The sequence below is a fragment of the Montipora capricornis genome, chromosome 7 (assembly GCF_036669925.1).
Source record: "Montipora capricornis isolate CH-2021 chromosome 7, ASM3666992v2, whole genome shotgun sequence".
Taxonomy (NCBI): Eukaryota; Metazoa; Cnidaria; class Anthozoa; order Scleractinia; family Acroporidae; genus Montipora; species Montipora capricornis.
Window position 1 is genome coordinate 38509982 of NC_090889.1, and position 20000 is coordinate 38529981.

Below are 20000 nucleotides of genomic sequence, written 5' to 3' on the forward strand. Positions count from 1 at the left end.
CTTTTCTATATCTTAGAATCTAATAAGCAAGCTTTGCTTGTGACAAATAAGAATCTAAATGCATCAGCCTACATCATGATTATGCAAGCAACTAGCAATAAACCAATTTCATAATTTCAGTATATTGATCACTATTGATACCTTGATTTGTCCCGAATTTAGAACAAAGTTCAAATTGAAATGATTAGCCCGTGACTTGGCATTCCGTAGGGAGGGTGTAACCATTTTCATTAGCCACAGGGTGAAAACAAGCGTTTACGTATCCGTTTTTGTAACGGATTCCTTACGGAATCTTGAATTTCCGCTAACGGAAATTCAGATAACCGAAGCGGGAAACACGTGTGTACGTTACTTTTCCGCGACTGCGGCTTCGCGGAAACGCATTCCTTAAACTCGTGTATCCGCCAGGTTTCCGTGACCACGGAATTACTAACAACCGTCATGTTTCCGTAACTCGTAAATACAAGGGACACACGATAATCCGCTGAATTTCTGCGGTTCGGAAACTTAACCTTAATTTTCAATCGGAGGGTTGCCTTTCCCTGGAGAAGCATTTAGTGGAAAGAGGCCTAGAAAGCGAGTTATAAGCCAATAACTTTGAAAGGGGCTTCCTTGTCATGATTGCGCGGTATTGAACTCTACAATAACGCGTAGCTAAACCTCACATTACGTAAAAACAAGGTAAAACTTGGCAAACATCATTAGACCCACTGCATATGCACACTCAGTTCATTCAAGGTTATGCTTTATTATCAGGTTATCAAGAGGGCGTTTTATCAATGATGACAACAGCATGTAATAAACTACTTTGATAAAATTGTAAAAATTCTAGTCATAATGAAGTAAAAATTTCTTGACTTTACTTCCGAAATCTTTAAAAATTCTGATTCAATAGTATCTTATCTGAATTAAAAATTGATATGATCAGTATGATTTACTCTATTATCTTTCATTTTCTGTACATATAAATCGATATTACCAAAATATAATAAATAGCAATTTCATACAATAGTTAAATGTTCTATTTTTCGCACCTAACGGCTTGTCCAATTTCGAGAATGAAGAAATCACTCATACCTATTAATTTCAAATATTGCTCGAGATTTTTCGAATTTTGTTTACAATACACACTCTCTACTTAAGTTTTATCGATGAAAGTCTTGTCAACAAACTTTCATCCAGGTTTGAGTTCCTTTGTCTGTCCTATCATTTGTTTACTTTTTCCTTTAGACTTGCTTATCGTTTACATTAAAAATAGCAAGACGATTCTTTTATCCAATTGTTTCGATTGTCCAAAGGATACTTAAAGTGATTACTGACATGTCTACACGCATTTGAGAGAGCACAGTGCAGAATGGACATAAAATAATGCCTTACACTGATGTGATTGTAACTGATATAACTTAGCAGCCTTACAACCTCTATTGGTTGGTTAACAAGATGCTCAGTTATGGGAAATACATTTCTACTTCAATGGTCTTCCCCATAACTAAGTACTGTAGTCATCATTTTACTAAGATGATTGACCAACCAATGCATATATTAATATTCATCTGGACATATGAATCAAACAAAGGCTCAGCTCCCTTACCTTTAAGGGATATTTACACGATGACATCATAATATTTGAATACGAGTCACGGTATCAGAATCATTCTGACCTTGCTTTCCTCATGGTAATAAGCACTATTGTTGTTTCAACCCCATTAGGGTTTGAAACTTGAATAAGTTAGGAAAAACAGAATTAATTGTGGTAATTCTAGTCAAATGATGCCTTCCTGCAAATGTCCCCTTCTTGCCAGACTTGACGTCAATTCATTGAAACCAAATATTACAATAATAAGAAATGGTCTAAAGTACAGAAAAAATGCTGCTGAGTTGACATCTGCACAGTGAACTGTAAAACTGGAAAAACCTATTCTTCTTGCATCTATGGCTATCACGCTAAACCACGTTTGAACCACGCTAAAGTTACTGTGCTGCAGCATAGCAACCATTACAAACACTGTTGCATACCTTGCCCTTACTCTGCTTCAATGTGCCAGCAGATATTTGAGTTGAAAAAAAATACAGTGTGTTGCAGAGTTAAAAGAACAATGAAATGAAAAAAAGAAAATAAATAATAACTAAGGAGACTTTTAACTCTGGGTCAATCGCCCGGCCCAGAAAGGGTAGGTTTGTGGCAGAGGTCTGCTTGACCTATTTTGACCAGCCACTCTTGTGACTTTTGCTGCCGTTCTTTGCTGCCTCTTGCTCATACGAGCCTTGTAAGTGGCATCCAAGACTGCTTTAATATTGCATAATTTGCTCCTTTCCCACTGTAGCGGTTTCACATCCCTTGCAGAGGGTCCCTCTTGTTTGTCCTCCATCTTCATCACTCTCCTCTGATGACATAAACTCAACAGCATTGTCTAGTTTTAGCAAATCTCTTGCTCTGTCCTTGTCCTGTGTGGAGAGTGCTGCTTTTTGCACAATTTCTAGTCAATAATTCAATTTCTAAAAACCCAACAATAGATAACTATCAGATGAAACACTTGAACAAAGTCATTTTCTTACTGTATACAACATGAACAGAAAAAAAAAAAAAAACAGAGTAGCATGAACAACCTGTCTTAAAATACCATAGAAGGGATTGGTTGCACTACCATGCGATGGAAAATTGATTATAAGATACTTACGTACATTTTGTATAAATGGATAGTGTATTTCCATTATTTTACTCTTTGTCACCAATGCAAGACCAAAGCAATTAAAGACCACCTTTGCCATGCATTGCAAATCCACTTATGTCCAGAATTGACCCTAATGAAATGCACGTCGAATTTTGACTTCCAACACGAAATTTCCCGTTAAGTATAAGCATTTTCTATCTTTTTAAGATAAAAGTTAGGGTTAGCGTCATTTTAAGGTTAGGGTAACTACTGCTGTGTATCTTTATTTGAAGATAAGAGTATAGGAGACACTTTATGATGTTAATTGTCTGTAGTCTTAGACTTGAGTGGTGTTGAAGTTGGGGCGAAGACCAAGGAGATGCTTCATGAGGTTTAATGAAATCGGTGTGCATCTAATTAATCAATCCTGGACATATCAATCCTGGGTCAAACCTGGACATATCTGTGCAAGCCATTTGTCTTCTCATGATCATTATTTCAATCACAGACACACTATAATTTAATTTAAAATTATTGCCCTTGTTGCTATCAATAGAAATTACATCAACTGATTTGCCAACACCAATAATTATTATTCTACATGTACATGGCACACACCATTGTCAAAAAAAGGTACAGAACCATGATACAATTTGTACCATGACTTCTAAGAGATGTAACAGTGGGGAAGGGGAAGATAAGAAAATAACATCCTTTTTACATTGCCAAAAGAATGGAAGCAATAATTGGTGTGAAGAGGTGGTTTTACTCGCAATTCATGTGCAAGGGCAGTTTGACAGACTATTGCCTTCTGTTTTGTTATACCTGACTGACATAGGATTTACAATACCCTGGAGAGGTACTGCACAAAAATGCAATGTGTTAATATGAACTGTACCTTTTATCTCTGCCTTGACCCATTTTTCCTTTCCAAAAATTAATTTCCTCTGATTTCTTTGACAATAATTTCCTCAATCTTCTTGTTCCCTTCATGGTCATATCTCAAGGGTTTAAGACAAAGCAAATCAAATGATTAAAATTAAAATGAACATGCAGGTAAGGTAATTTCCACCTAGGTGGCATCTCTTAGCTAGAGGGTGTAATCATTGGAAGTACCATTTGGATATGAAGTACATGTACAGTGTAACATGCTTTGTAAGATGTAATTATGCTTGCTAGAAGTAGAGAATCATTATCTTAAACCAAGGTCATGAAATCATATTTTAATGATATTTTAACACAATTGACCAAATTGCTATTTTAACTCTCAAAGAGGGATTAACAGCTCTTGCACTACTCTAACTCTGTCAATGAAAGCCATTTGTAAAGTCACAACTCTCTTTGAAATTCAGTAGCAGATAAAACCTTAAATTGCATAATCTCAGCAATGTAACATCATGCTTTCAAAATAAAATTTTGACATCATTGACAAAAGTGCAGCCACTTTGTCCACTCAAAGATGGATAAAAAGCTTTGGCACAGCCCACTCAGAGATGGGCAGCCTGACTTTTGTCAATGAAAGCCAATTACTGTTAAGTCAAACCTCTCTTGGAAACTCAGTTGGCAATATAATTGGCATATCCTAACCTCAATGAAATCATAAAGTGCAAAATGAAATTTGAACATCATTGACAAAAATGCCATTTTGTCCACTCAAAGATGGATAAAAAGCTTTGGCACAGCCCACTCAGAGATGGGCAGCCTGACTTTTGTCAATGAAAGCCAATTATAATTGTTAAGTCACAACTCTCTTTGAAACTCAGTGAGCAATATAATTTGCATAACCCAACCTCAAAGGAATCATACGTTCCAAATGAAATTTGGACATCATTGACAAAAGTGCCATTTTGTCCACTCACAGATGGATAAACAGCTTTGGCACAGCCCACTCAGAGATGGGCAGCCTGACTTTTGTCAATGAAAGCCAATTACTGTTAAGTCAAACCTCTCTTGGAAACTCAGTTGGCAATATAATTGGCATATCCTACCCTCAATGAAATCATACATGCAAAATGAAATTTGGACATCATTGACAAAAATGCCATTTGGTCCACTCAAAGATGGATAAAAAGCTTTGGCACAGCCCACTCAGAGATGGCCAGCCTGACTTTTGTCAATGAAAGCCAATTATTGTTAAGTCACAACTCTCTTTGAAACTCAGTGAGCAATATAATTTGCATAACCCAACCTCAAAGGAATCATACGTTCCAAATGAAATTTGGACATCATTGACAAAAGTGCCATTTTGTCCACTCAAAGATGGATAAACAGCTTTGGCACAGCCCACTCAGAGATGGGCAGCCTGACTTTTGTCAATGAAAGCCAATTACTGTTAAGTCAAACCTCTCTTGGAAACTCAGTTGGCAATATAATTGGCATATCCTAACCTCAATGAAATCATATGTGCAAAATGAAATTTGGACATCATTGACAAAAATGCCATTTGGTCCACTCAAAGATGGATAAAAAGCTTTGGCACAGCCCACTCAGAGATGGCCAGCCTGACTTTTGTCAATGAAAGCCAATTATTGTTAAGTCACAACTCTCTTTGAAACTCAGTGAGCAATATAATTTGCATAACCCAACCTCAAAGGAATCATACGTTCCAAATGAAATTTGGACATCATTGACAAAAGTGCCATTTTGTCCACTCAAAGATGGATAAACAGCTTTGGCACAGCCCACTCAGAGATGGGCAGCCTGACTTTTGTCAATGAAAGCCAATTACTGTTAAGTCAAACCTCTCTTGGAAACTCAGTTGGCAATATAATTGGCATATCCTAACCTCAATGAAATCATGTGTGCAAAATGAAATTTGGACATCATTGACAAAAATGCCATTTCGTCCACTCAAAGATGGATAAAAAGCTTTGGCACAGCCCACTCAGAGATGGGCAGCCTGACTTTTGTCAATGAAAGCCAATTATTGTTAAGTCACAACTCTCTTTGAAACTCAGTGAGCAATATAATTTGCATAACCCAACATCAAAGGAATCATACGTTCCAAATGAAATTTGGACATCATTGACAAAAGTGCCATTTTGTCCACTCAAAGATGGATAAACAGCTTTGGCACAGCCCACTCAGAGATGGGCAGTCTGACTTTTGTCAATGAAAGCCAATTATTGTTAAGTCAAACCTGTCTTGGAAACTCAGTTGACAATATAATTGGCATAACCTACATGTAACCTCAATGAAATCATACTTTTAAAATAAAATTTTGACATCATTGACAAAAGTGCCATTTTGTCCACTCAAAGATGGATAAACAGCTTTGGCACAGCCCACTCAGAGATGGGCAGCCTGACTTTTGTCAATGAAAGCCAATTATTGTTAAGTCACAACTCTTTTTGAAACTCAGTGAGCAATATAATTTGCATAACCCAACCTCAAAGGAATCATACGTTCCAAATAAAATTTGGACATCATTGACAAAAGTGCCATTTTGTCCACTCAAAAATGGATAAACAGCTTTGGCACAGCCCACTCAGAGATGGGCAGCCTGACTTTTGTCAATGAAAGCCAATTATTGTTAAGTCACAACTCTCTTTGAAACTCAGTGAGCAATATAATTTGCATAACCCAACCTCAAAGGAATCATACGTTCCAAATGAAATTTGGACATCATTGACAAAAGTGCCATTTTGTCCACTCACAGATGGATAAACAGCTTTGGCACAGCCCACTCAGAGATGGGCAGCCTGACTTTTGTCAATGAAAGCCAATTACTGTTAAGTCAAACCTCTCTTGGAAACTCAGTTGGCAATATAATTGGCATATCCTACCCTCAATGAAATCATACATGCAAAATGAAATTTGGACATCATTGACAAAAATGCCATTTGGTCCACTCAAAGATGGATAAAAAGCTTTGGCACAGCCCACTCAGAGATGGCCAGCCTGACTTTTGTCAATGAAAGCCAATTATTGTTAAGTCACAACTCTCTTTGAAACTCAGTGAGCAATATAATTTGCATAACCCAACCTCAAAGGAATCATACGTTCCAAATGAAATTTGGACATCATTGACAAAAGTGCCATTTTGTCCACTCAAAGATGGATAAACAGCTTTGGCACAGCCCACTCAGAGATGGGCAGCCTGACTTTTGTCAATGAAAGCCAATTACTGTTAAGTCAAACCTCTCTTGGAAACTCAGTTGGCAATATAATTGGCATATCCTAACCTCAATGAAATCATATGTGCAAAATGAAATTTGGACATCATTGACAAAAATGCCATTTCGTCCACTCAAAGATGGATAAAAAGCTTTGGCACAGCCCACTCAGAGATGGCCAGCCTGACTTTTGTCAATGAAAGCCAATTATTGTTAAGTCACAACTCTCTTTGAAACTCAGTGAGCAATATAATTTGCATAACCCAACATCAAAGGAATCATACGTTCCAAATGAAATTTGGACGTCATTGACAAAAGTGCCATTTTGTCCACTCAAAGATGGATAAACAGCTTTGGCAAAGCCCACTCAGAGATGGGCAGTCTGACTTTTGTCAATGAAAGCCAATTATTGTTAAGTCAAACCTGTCTTGGAAACTCAGTTGACAATATAATTGGCATAACCTACATGTAACCTCAATGAAATCATACTTTTAAGATAAAATTTTGACATCATTGACAAAAGTGCCATTTTGTCCACTCAAAGATGGATAAACAGCTTTGGCACAGCCCACTCAGAGATGGGCAGCCTGACTTTTGTCAATGAAAGCCAATTATTGTTAAGTCACAACTCTTTTTGAAACTCAGTGAGCAATATAATTTGCATAACCCAACCTCAAAGGAATCATACGTTCCAAATAAAATTTGGACATCATTGACAAAAGTGCCATTTTGTCCACTCAAAGATGGATAAACAGCTTTGGCACAGCCCACTCAGAGATGGGCAGCCTGACTTTTGTCAATGAAAGCCAATTATTGTTAAGTCACAACTCTCTTTGAAACTCAGTGAGCAATATAATTTGCATAACCCAACCTCAAAGGAATCATACGTTCCAAATGAAATTTGGACATCATTGACAAAAGTGCCATTTTGTCCACTCACAGATGGATAAACAGCTTTGGCACAGCCCACTCAGAGATGGGCAGCCTGACTTTTGTCAATGAAAGCCAATTACTGTTAAGTCAAACCTCTCTTGGAAACTCAGTTGGCAATATAATTGGCATATCCTACCCTCAATGAAATCATACATGCAAAATGAAATTTGGACATCATTGACAAAAATGCCATTTGGTCCACTCAAAGATGGATAAAAAGCTTTGGCACAGCCCACTCAGAGATGGCCAGCCTGACTTTTGTCAATGAAAGCCAATTATTGTTAAGTCACAACTCTCTTTGAAACTCAGTGAGCAATATAATTTGCATAACCCAACCTCAAAGGAATCATACGTTCCAAATGAAATTTGGACATCATTGACAAAAGTGCCATTTTGTCCACTCAAAGATGGATAAACAGCTTTGGCACAGCCCACTCAGAGATGGGCAGCCTGACTTTTGTCAATGAAAGCCAATTACTGTTAAGTCAAACCTCTCTTGGAAACTCAGTTGGCAATATAATTGGCATATCCTAACCTCAATGAAATCATGTGTGCAAAATGAAATTTGGACATCATTGACAAAAATGCCATTTCGTCCACTCAAAGATGGATAAAAAGCTTTGGCACAGCCCACTCAGAGATGGGCAGCCTGACTTTTGTCAATGAAAGCCAATTATTGTTAAGTCACAACTCTCTTTGAAACTCAGTGAGCAATATAATTTGCATAACCCAACATCAAAGGAATCATACGTTCCAAATGAAATTTGGACATCATTGACAAAAGTGCCATTTTGTCCACTCAAAGATGGATAAACAGCTTTGGCACAGCCCACTCAGAGATGGGCAGTCTGACTTTTGTCAATGAAAGCCAATTATTGTTAAGTCAAACCTGTCTTGGAAACTCAGTTGACAATATAATTGGCATAACCTACATGTAACCTCAATGAAATCATACTTTTAAAATAAAATTTTGACATCATTGACAAAAGTGCCATTTTGTCCACTCAAAGATGGATAAACAGCTTTGGCACAGCCCACTCAGAGATGGGCAGCCTGACTTTTGTCAATGAAAGCCAATTATTGTTAAGTCACAACTCTTTTTGAAACTCAGTGAGCAATATAATTTGCATAACCCAACCTCAAAGGAATCATACGTTCCAAATAAAATTTGGACATCATTGACAAAAGTGCCATTTTGTCCACTCAAAAATGGATAAACAGCTTTGGCACAGCCCACTCAGAGATGGGCAGCCTGACTTTTGTCAATGAAAGCCAATTATTGTTAAGTCAAACCTCTCTTGGGAACTCAGTTGACAATATAATTGACATAACCTAACCTCAATGAAATCATACTTTTAAAATAAAATTTTGACATCATTGACAAAAGTGCCATTTTGTCCACTCAAAGATGGATAAAAAGCTTTGGCACAGCCCACTCAGAGATGGGCGGCCTGACTTTTGTCAATGAAAGCCAATTATTGTTAAGTCACAACTCTTTTTGAAACTTAGTGAGCAATATAATTTGCATTTTTTATAACCTAACCACAACAAAATCATAATGTTCAAAATGAAATTTGGACATCATTGATAAAAGTGCCATTTTGTCCACTCAAAGATGGATAAACAGCTTTGGCACAGCCCACTCCAAGATGGGTAGCCTGACTTTTGTCAATGAAAGCCAATTATTGTTAAGTCAAACCTCTCTTGGAAACTCAGTTGACAATATAATTGGCATAACCTAACCTCAATGAAATCATACGTTTAAAATAAAATTTTGACATCATTGACAAAAGTGCCATTTTGTCCACTCAAAGATGGATAAAAAGCTTTGGCACAGCCCACTCAGAGATGGGCGGCCTGACTTTTGTCAATGAAAGCCAATTACTGTTAAGTCACAACTCTCTTTGAAACTCAGTGAGCAATATAATTTGCATTTTTTATAACCTAACCACAACAAAATCATAATGTTCAAAATGAAATTTGGACATCATTGATAAAAGTGCCATTTTGTCCACTGAAAGATGGATAAACAGCTTTGGCACAGCCCACTCCAAGATGGGTTGCCTGACTTTTGTCAATGAAAGCCAGTTATTGTTGAGTCAAACCTGTCTTGGAAACTCAGTTGACAATATAATTGGCATAACCTAACCTCAATGAAATCATACTTTTAAAATAAAATTTTGACATCATTGACAAAAGTGCCATTTTGTCCACTCAAAGATGGATAAACAGCTTTGGCACAGCCCACTCAGAGATGGGCAGCCTGACTTTTGTCAATGAAAGCCAATTGTTAAGTCACAACTCTCTTTGAAACTCTCTATATTTGTACAATTTGCATGACCCTAATGAATAAATTCATGAGATATTTTCACTTTGAAAATTGTACAGCATTGACGAAAGTGTTATTTTGTTGTCTGGGAGATATATTATGCAGCTTTTAGCACAGCCCACCCAAAGAAATTTGGGACTACATATACCACAATGAGAGAGAGAGGCGTATTTAATTACAGTAATTTCCAATACAGTTGACTCCTCATACAAGAATAATTATTATCATCCGGAAGTGGTCAGGCGAAAAAAAAGGGAAAGAAAAACCAAAAAAGAAAGAGGATAAAGTTTGGATGCCTACATGTAGGTTCCGAACTTGGTTAAATTTTAGTGAACATTAATTTTTGGACAGCAGAGAATTCCACTAACAATAGTCCAGGACAGCTGTATGTGACATAGTTGAGGTAGAAATTGGTACAAATGAGTATTCATGTTTGCATCGGCTTCTGCAAGATGGTGAACATTGGTTCCCACCACGGTTTATTTCTGAAAGATTACTGTATTTGTGATTTTGTATAGCATAGACAAGGGAGCATCTATTTACCAACCTGGCACTTGTCAGAAAGCCTGCAAAATCCTCCCTCTGTTTCCTCAATTCTCTGTAGGTCTTTCTGACAGCGTCCTTTTATATAAACGCAAAAAGAAAATCACCATGGTTGGCTTTCTTGAAATGTCAGTCTTTTTAAGTGACACAGGACAATGTCCACCATACCTTTAAGTGAATGAGAGGTGCACAAGTCCCATAGATTCTAACCACTTTTGAAGGAAAATAGGGAGTGTTTTTTAGCTTCAAAGGCACGAGCCTCGAGGGAGGAATGGGAGAATGCCGCCCAGGAAATTTTGCAAATCTAGTTTCTCCTAAGTGGCATCTCCTGCATTAGCCTGGGAGCAAGCTCTCTTGCGGGGTGGGTGGCTCACTACTCCTGCATTGAACATCATTTTTATCACATCCTTTCGCATGAACTTAATATTCAGTATGGAGCTATTTCCTTGCCAGGGAATAAAAAATCCCTGATGAAGTGAGCCTCTGTCGCACGAAACGCGTAGGAGAATAAAAAGAGTCATGCAAGTACTTGTTCGCAGAAATGCTACAAACTGGCTTAAAGGAACACACGTAACTCTAAACCTTAACATTATAAACTTTGCCGCTAAAGCACTAAGGTGATACATTCCTTCACAATTCTTATGAAAATACATTAATTTCACAATCGCTGTAACTCTTACTCGGTAAGATTTTTCTCGGTACAGTACTATAATCATAATGTAACAATAAACGTTCTTGGTAAAACTCATAATTATATTGATTACAACGCATGCAGTAACAAGTTTTGAACGAAGGACTCTTTGGAGTTCACTTAATTTGACCGAGACTGAAAATAATAAGATTGCAGCAAACTACAATTCAGTACTTACGGAACAACTTGGATCAACCGACGTCGACGAGCGCTGTTTAGCGCTGTTTGGAGCTGAAGAGACTCTTCTTCGCTTTTGATTTGCACATTGCGTCCAAACGATCGTTAAGCTTTTGGTTAACGGACCTCAGTTCAGCCAGCTCTTTCAAAACGGCTTCCATGGAACTTGGAGTCACTTTTTTGCTGTACTTGAGCATTGCTAGTACTTGGGCAACCTTCCCGTGAAACCATTTTATCATTTGCCGAAACCGAAGGACTTCAAGAGAACGACCAAAGAGCGAAATAGCAAGATTCAAAAGGCGCGCAATTATAATTGACCTCGGTTCAAAAACGAGGCAATCATGCGCGGTAAGGACAAAATGGGAGAAGGTTTCAAAGGTCGATAACCTGATCTTCATGTCGAAGAGTGAATGTGGAAGTTACAGTTTAAGCGAAGCAATATTGGTGTTCTTCACATAGCGTTTCGAGAAGATTGTATCATTTTCATTTCGCGATTCATTGCCATAAATAGGAAGCATCAGAACATTGACAGAACAATGTATAATCGTGTGTCCTCGTTATTTGACTCCGATATATCTTTTTGCGGCCCAGTATTACTCCGTCCGTATCTTTGCATTTCAGTTGAAACTTGGATAGATATTTGCGAGGCTTGTAACAGGCTGCAAGTATTACAAATGATTTCATTCTCGGTAACCCCTGGGGAAGCCAGCCAGGACGGGACGCCGGACCTTTGCCAGTCCTCATAATGCTAGTGATTCCTTCGTCCGGTTTTGACTAACTGCCCCTGGGTCGCCGATGTCAAAGGTTTTTAAAACAAAGATCAAGGAGACACTATAAAGTATAACTATATTATACCTTGTTGAAAATGTTAATGCTTGTAACTGACTTGTAATATATACGTGTGGGTGGTTTTTTAGGACGTTTTGGCAAATGTTTCGGTTAATTCTTAAGCCTTCATAAGTAGAGTTGATGTTTTAACGCGTGATTTAAAATAACGTTGCGCGAGCGGTATACGCGACCCTTTACATTTGAGGGTCATTGACTAGGAAGATGCGAGTAATTTTATCATATCATATACCCCTAGGCGTCACGTGGACTTGCTTCAAAGGCTTTTTCTCACTTACAAGCTTGATAGCAAAATTTTTAAACTCAGTGAGGTTATTTCTGAATCGAATTTAATTTTGCGAGTCTTGGACGTATTTCTGGTCTTGAAACATGTTCAAGATCACTTTTTTAGAATAAGTAAACCTCTGATTAAGAAAGGAATTAAGGCTTAAGTTTCTTAAGAAACTGTGATGCTGCGTCGTTGACCTTTAGAGCGTTTTCCCTTATCAACTCGTTTGATAAGCTAAATTTTCGTAGGTCCACAAAGAGGTTTTCGGATCCTAAGAGGTTTTGGGGTTTTGGACTGAGTTCCAAACATGGCTGGTGTAATCCTGTAAGTACTAATAAAACTTATCGGTTGTCCTAATATTTAGCGCTTTCCTTGCTTCCAACTATACCGTGATTAAGTGAGATGTATGATGCTGTATGAAGTTTTTCATCCGTGGCCTTCATTCGGTTCCCTTCGTTTTCGGAAGATATTTATAAAACAGGCCGTATGTATGCACCATGTATTTAACAATTATTCCTCGAGCCCGAATGCGCTCTGAGTCAATAGCCCATGAGGCCGAAGGCCGAATGGGCTATTGACTCAGAGGCCATGAGGGCGAGAGGAATAATTGTTTTAGTAAAATCCAACTAGTTGGTCAAAAAAATATCGAGACAAAACATCTTTCGCTAATTAAAGCTAGACTTTAGTTGTTGTTTTGGTTTTCAAAGCCGGCGCTTTTCGCTACTAGTGGGCTATAACAAATAGCCTACTAGTAGCTCAACCAATCAGAACGCGGCATTGATGATAGACCACTAGTTGGATTTTACTAAATATATTTATCTTTCCCGAGAATTTCCGAGGTTGTCCAGGCTTTTTTTGATGAAAAATTGATGTATTTGCATGATGCAAAACAATTGTCCAGGTATTGTTTAGAGCGCAAATTCAGTAGTAAACATGTACGCTGAACTGGCGCCATTTCATTTTGCCGAAAGAGGAAAAGCCCCTTGGAAAAAAATCTCGATTTTCTGAGCGAATCCGTTTTGCGGAAACACGAATGAAACATCCGTACGCGTTTCAGTCAGCGGAAATGCTGCGGAAACGCGAAACATTATGATCGTTTTTCTCTATCGAGTTTCCCGTTGTATCCGCCCTGCGGAAACATAACGGAAAGTTGATGTATCGTGTTTCCGTCATTTTTCCGAATTTCGGAAACGCCTTATTTCACCCTGTGAGCACCCCCACTGAAAAAATTCAACTCAGCCACCATTGCTTGACAGAAATAAGGTTTGGCGTTTTGATATTCCCCCTCTGAACTGAAGTTTTCATCAACAAACCTCTCCAGGCTGCCTCTGTAGCCCGGACTCTTGCTCTTGTTTTCTTGAAACCAGCTATAATAAGCGCTGTCCACCTTGACTGAAGGGAATAGCTCATCAGCCATCCAGCGCCAAAGCATCGTGCATGGTAGCAATCCGATAGCTAGGTATTTAGCATGCCGAGGCGACGTGCTCACCTTATGCAGGAAAGATATGTACTCTGAGGCGAAACGGCCAGGTCTCACGTTTTTAGTATTCTCAAGATGCCAGGCTCTTAGCAACGGCTCCAAGTAGTCAGAACGCCAAACAGAAGACTCGTTTCTGTAAAATTGCTCAAAGTTATGAAGCCCTTGTTTTCTCATAAATTCAGCGGCAAAGTTGAATGCGTTAGCCGCAACGTGAAGGTAATGAAGATCCTCAACCATGTAGGCGCCGTAATAATTAGCGTTTAGTGTCCCTAAAGCCATGCCTCGAATAAAGGCAGTATGAATCGTTACGTTTCGTATCACCTGGCTTCTTATTCCATGATCAAACAGGCGTTGGCTAAAGGAATTTTGCACAGCCGATTTTTTGGGACCGCTTTGAGAAATTTCTTTAGGAAGCTTCAATAAGGGTTTGCTCGGCTTCTTGAGGTGTAGTTTGTTCTCTGAAAGGGAAAATACAGTCAGTCAATTATATTAAGTAAATTTAAAAGCAGTTAAGAAAAGGATTCTTCACGTAAAAACCTAATGACTGCATAACAAACGCACCGACATTTTTTAAATTGAAAATGATGTGTGTCCAAGGTATTTGGAGGGTAGGAAAGTGTTCAAAGGGTGAAAGGCCCAAAACAGTCGTTTGTATCACAGTGTAATAAAATACTGGGGTTATGTTTGATTGCTCTCTCCATAAACGGATCATAGTTAACAAATTTAAGTTGATTATTTCCGCCTTTAAATTTCCAAAATTCGGGATGACTTTTTTCCACCGGACAGATATTCTTCGGCGAGCCTCTCACGTTTTCATGTACCGTCTTTAGTACATTGTTTCGTTCTACGTCATGATCACACCCAAACACAAAGCTGGTCGGTTGTATAACTTTCAGCTGTGAGAGAGATACCGAATCTTAGAAAAAAGTCCGTTGATACTCAAGTGAAGAAGAAGTCTGATTGACAGAGCTTGGTAAAGAATTGATAGAAGACATTTTCGTTCTTTCTTAGCTATCAACGCAAGCTAAAGGTTTGCTTGTGTACCGGTTGATCGAGTTCATGGAATCGCCGTAAATGAATTATAGCATTTATAACTGAAATGTTTCATTGGTGTTTTGAATACCAACAGTTCCTTCAAGCTATTTCCTTCTCTAACAAAACGAATATTAACAACCTCTTTTCATCACACGTAGACTATAGAGGAAGGAAATGTCCTCGAGTGCCAAAATCTGGTTTTACGCCATGCCGGTTCAGCCACAGGTGATTTCTCATAATATCGCCCTTTGGCGGGTTATGTACCATGCATCGTAGCTCCTTCGCCAGACGTTTCAGCCATGTCGTAAAGACATTTGAAACACTTGTCACGGAAACACCAAACCTTCCAAGCCATATTTTTGTTAGCGAGCCTAGACGAAGTTAATCATTGTCAGCAAGATGAGAGATCCTCCTTTTGTGCGAGGCATCGCACTGGACGAAATCTTTTAGGGGACTTCTTGAAATTTCTTGCTTTTCGAGAAGATTTCACTGGACCGCTCTAGTGCCTGACTTTCGTAACATTCCTTTTCACTACAGAAAAGAACTAAACGCTGCTCTAGCTGGGACTCGCGTCATGAGCTTAAGCAGAAGGAACTGAAGCATCGATTAAAAACAAAAGATTAGTTTAAATGTTCTAAATTCAACGTAGTTTCCGCCTCAACTGTGCGACATCGAGATGACAATTTTACTTAACTTTGAACGCCTTTGAATGTGAATATTGTGCATATATATCAGGTTCTTATAAGGTCAGTGGTGTTTAATTTTTTTTTGAAATTATTATTACATTGTTATAAGGTCTTTCATTTATTTTATACACGACCCCACAAGCTTTTAGCTTTAAGACTTATCGTGTTAAAATAAAGCCTTTCTATTCTATTCTATTCTAATTACGACCTCGTCAGTTTTTAAACCAAACAGACTTAAATATTTAATTTCTGGCTTTAACTTCTCGTTTGTGTTGACAGTGGAGAAGCTTTTGGGTTAGTTCATGTACTGAACGCTTTAGTGTCAAAATTTTGTCATTCTTTCCTTGCCTTTTCTTCAGACATGCTCCTTTCATGCAGTTATTGGGATCATCCATGTCTGCCTGGCCATCCGCAACAATAACCTTGTTCATGTGTCACATGAGCGGGTCTCATACAGCTTTTCTCACAAGCTTTTATAATAAATAATAAAAAATGGATTTATATAGCGCCATATCCTAACTGCTCTATGGTGCTTTACAACACTGTATTAAAAAGATAATGACTACATTAAAAAGATTAAAAAGGTAATTAAAACAAAAATCACATGAAATCACAAAATATTTGAAAAAAAAGCTTTTTTTTTGTCCAGACATTTCTTAAAGTAGCTAAAGAAAAACCAGCCTGTCTCAAGCTTTGACAACCTCGCTTATACCATTGCTTGAATTATCGCTAGTTTCTGTCGTAGTACTTGAGGACCCTTGTTTCACAAAACCTCGAACCTCTTTGTGAAGTTTGGACGTTTCGGAGGGGTCTCCAACCTTACTGCAGGCAACTTTCGCTTAGATTTAAACCTTGTCACGGGATCCCAAGTTCAGTTCAGGGTCAGGATTATCTTTGGTTGCATTTCCAAGGACAAAGTGCTCGCTACACACTCTGCAGGATTTCTTGAGCATCCACAGCTGACCGTTTTCATTCTGCCTGTTAATGGCCTTGGCCCATCTAATACGTGCCTTCTTGTTCTTGTGTTCGTTTGGGAGGACCATTTGTTCAACCGCTTGCCAACACTGGGGCAGGCGATCACTGAACAAGACCGTTGTCGAAATATCAAAGATTGAAAAGGACAAACAGATTATTAAAAATAGTTGTATGTATGGCGTTTTTGGCGGCTAAATGACACAATTATTGAAATGAAGAGATTTTCTTACTTATTAATATGTACTTATTGACCGAGTTGGAAGGCTGGATGGGAAACTATTTAGCTCGAGGTCAAGGGGTACGCACCGAGCGTTGCGAGGTCCGTACGCCCTAACAGAGAGCCATAATATTTTTCCATCCGCCCGGACTTAACTCAGTCAATAAGCATTTTATCATGTGACCAACTTAAAGCTCCTTGTGGTGGACTCGGAGGACGTAATTGTCACAGAAAGCGGCGAGCTTCCCGTATAAAAATTGCTTTATGAAAAGCAAACCTGAATTTAGTAGTGTTTCGCGACAAAATCATTTCAACTCGCATTACAGCGGGCCGTACGTGTTTTTAACAGGGCCTTACGGCTTTTTGGGCCCCTGATCGCGCTAATGCGTACAGCCCTCATACGGGGATTTGCTCAATAGTTTTGCAGTAAAGGTGCGCGGGAGGCCGTACTGGTCATCAAGTTTGATAAATTGCAATATCTGAATTACGACGTAGATTAAGCTGATGCGTTTTGTCAAAATAGATGCTCAAGCGTTCCCATGTCTCTTGATGGCCTTTACATCTTCGGTTTCGAGTATTTTCCCAGTATCTTGTACTGAAAAATTAAGCATTTTCAGTTTACCTTCGATCTTCTATTGCAATGTTTTGATCTCGCTCATGTTGACATTTGGTCTGCAAAAACGATTGTGTTTGAATTCCTCTCGTCGCTCGTTTTAGAACTCTCCTTTTCTCCTGAAGTATCCTGCCGGGGTCGCCACTTGTGTTGCAATGATTCCTTGACGCTATTCCACACCGGTTAACTTTTCAACACATTTATTAACATCGCAAGTCTCCACAAGTTCGTTCCTTACATTTTTCTCTCCGCGTGCTCTCTCTGCCGGTCCTAACCGGTTTCTTGTGACGTCAGTCACGCAATTGTCACGTTGCGTCCTATTTTCGTTCCGACAAGTGTAACGTCGCTTTTTTGGCTTGGAAAAGTCGCGCCTTTTGCGATAGGTTGATCTATGAAGGGTGATGCTGGACAAAAATGTTTTTGAACGTATCGGATGTTTTTGGGCCAAAGTACAATCCAATTGGTCACTTTGCATGTCATTGGCCTTGTTTGCAATTGAATATAGCGGAAGACATGTTTTCTGGCTAAAGTTCATTTCCTCGGTTTGCAAGTTAGTGGGCGAAGATGCGATTCAATTGAGTAGTCTGTATGTTTTCGGGCTTGAGGTAATTCATGACGGCGTTTGGCTTGTTTATGGGCCAACCAGCACTTCATTTCATTTGAACAATTCACATGTTTTCGGGCTGGTCGGATGTCCTCGCCTTGACTCGTCATGGTGACGTTCCTTTAGAGGAAGGTATATCATGTATGAGAATAGTCTGACGTCCAAGGAGAGACTTCAGCCTTTTTTCTTGCTTAGAGGGAATCTTCACGCACTCTCGGGCGGTCTCCCAGGGTAGGCCGACGCGGCGTTCGGGTTCGGGAGAACTGTCGGTGTTGTTCTCGCTACTGGAACTTGTGTCGGCCTGCGGATCTTCCGGCCGGTCAAAGAGCTCTCTCCAGTGGGTGTTGGTGGTGTCGGCCAGAGTGTGCAGCTGCTCTCTGGACAGGGCCTCGAAGGTCAGGAAGTCCACTCCGTAGCGAGGCATGACGCCTACTAGTCGCGCCGGCTTTTCACTCTTGCCGGCATATTGAGGACACTGCTACGCGCTAGCATCAATTCGGAGGTGGTGAGACCCAGAGCTCTGAACATCCCCTTGGAGATGAAGCTGGCCTTGTCTCCCGTCGACAGACTACGGATGGCCTGGTTGCTGATTCTCGCCACCACCACTACGTTGCCTGGCACCATTCCACCGTGCGGCTCCGCCACCAGCCGAAGGGGAAAGCCGTGCACAAAGTGAATGCTGAGGTCGCTCCACGAAGGCGCGGACAGAGCCGTCACGTTGCCGGTTCCCATCTTCTCACCCAGCGACTCGCCGGCCTCGTAGAACATGCGCGTCTTTTCGAACAGTGTCCGCCTCTCCTGTTGGCTCTTCCTGTCCCGGGCGGCCGGTAAGCGTTCCTCCACCATTGCCACGTACTGCTCGCAGTAGCGCTGGCGGTCGCACAAGTCAGCAAAGGCCACTGCTGAGCCCTCGTCGGTGGGAAGCTGTCCGCTGGACAGCCTCAGGACAACCCAGAGGTACATGTCGAAGTTAGCTGGGTGGGATTCTGCGGCGACGTGGCTAGTCCCAGCGGGAAAAACGGTAGGATGCGAGCCTTTTATTTAATGCGTAAATGAATGCTTCGAGAAAGGTGAGATGTCCCCCTCTCAAAAACAGGCATTATTACGCTTATTGACAAGAAAGGAAAAGATCGCTCCCTCTTAGAGAATTGGTGACCAATTTCTCTCGTAAAGGTAGATGCAAAAATTATGTCTAAAACTATAGCCACTAGAATAAAAAACGTTCTACCCAGCATTACTCATCATAATCAAACTGGATTTATGAAAGACCGCTATATTGGTGAAACAGTACGATCTATTTTCGATATAATAGACTTCACAGTCGAGGAAAATATTTCTGGCTTATTAATCTTTATTGATTTTCAGAAGGTCTTTGATAGTCTGAAATGGAATTTCCTTCGAAGATGTCTAGAATCTTTTAACTTTGGCTTCAGTCTCATTCGATGGGTTTTCACTTTTTACAAAAATATACAAAGCTGTGTAATTACAATGGTGTTATCTCTGATTTTTTCACACTCGAGCGAGGAGTTAGACAAGGAGATCCACTTTCTCCACACCTCTTTGCTATAGCTGCTGAAACCTTGGCAATTTCAATTCGACAAAACTCAATGATAAAAGGTATTACTATTGACAGGAACGAAACTAAATTGTTCCAATATGCTGACGACACAACAGCAGTCCTCTCGGATATTAGCTCAGCGCAAACTCTTTTCAGGTTGCTAAACGATTTTGAGCAGATCTCAGGCTTACCCGTAAATCCTACTAAAACTAAACGGATTGTGGATTGGATCTTTAGGAGAAAATAAATAAACACCTTTAAATGGATGAATGAACCAGT

The 20000-nt window shown here is 39.6% G+C and overlaps 2 long non-coding RNA genes across 2 annotated transcripts in view; both read right to left on the reverse strand.

Moving 5' to 3' along the window:
* LOC138057144 (uncharacterized) overlaps window positions 1-13743 on the reverse strand; it is a 16063-nt gene extending 2320 nt beyond the window's left edge. Inside the window, exons 1-4 of the long non-coding RNA XR_011133603.1 lie at window positions 11441-13743; window positions 10576-10649; window positions 3550-3652; window positions 1-2496 (exon numbers count right to left, since the gene is read on the reverse strand). The exon at window positions 1-2496 is cut by the window's left edge and continues 2320 nt beyond it. This is a non-coding gene — a long non-coding RNA (uncharacterized lncRNA). The remainder of the gene's footprint in view (window positions 2497-3549; window positions 3653-10575; window positions 10650-11440) is intronic.
* Window positions 13744-15807: 2064 nt separating this feature from the next.
* LOC138057145 (uncharacterized) lies at window positions 15808-18364 on the reverse strand. The gene is made up of 2 exons (XR_011133604.1): window positions 17569-18364; window positions 15808-16834 (listed from the first exon to the last, which is right to left on the reverse strand). It is a non-coding gene; the product is annotated as an uncharacterized lncRNA (long non-coding RNA).
* Between the last annotated feature and the right edge of the window lie 1636 nt (window positions 18365-20000).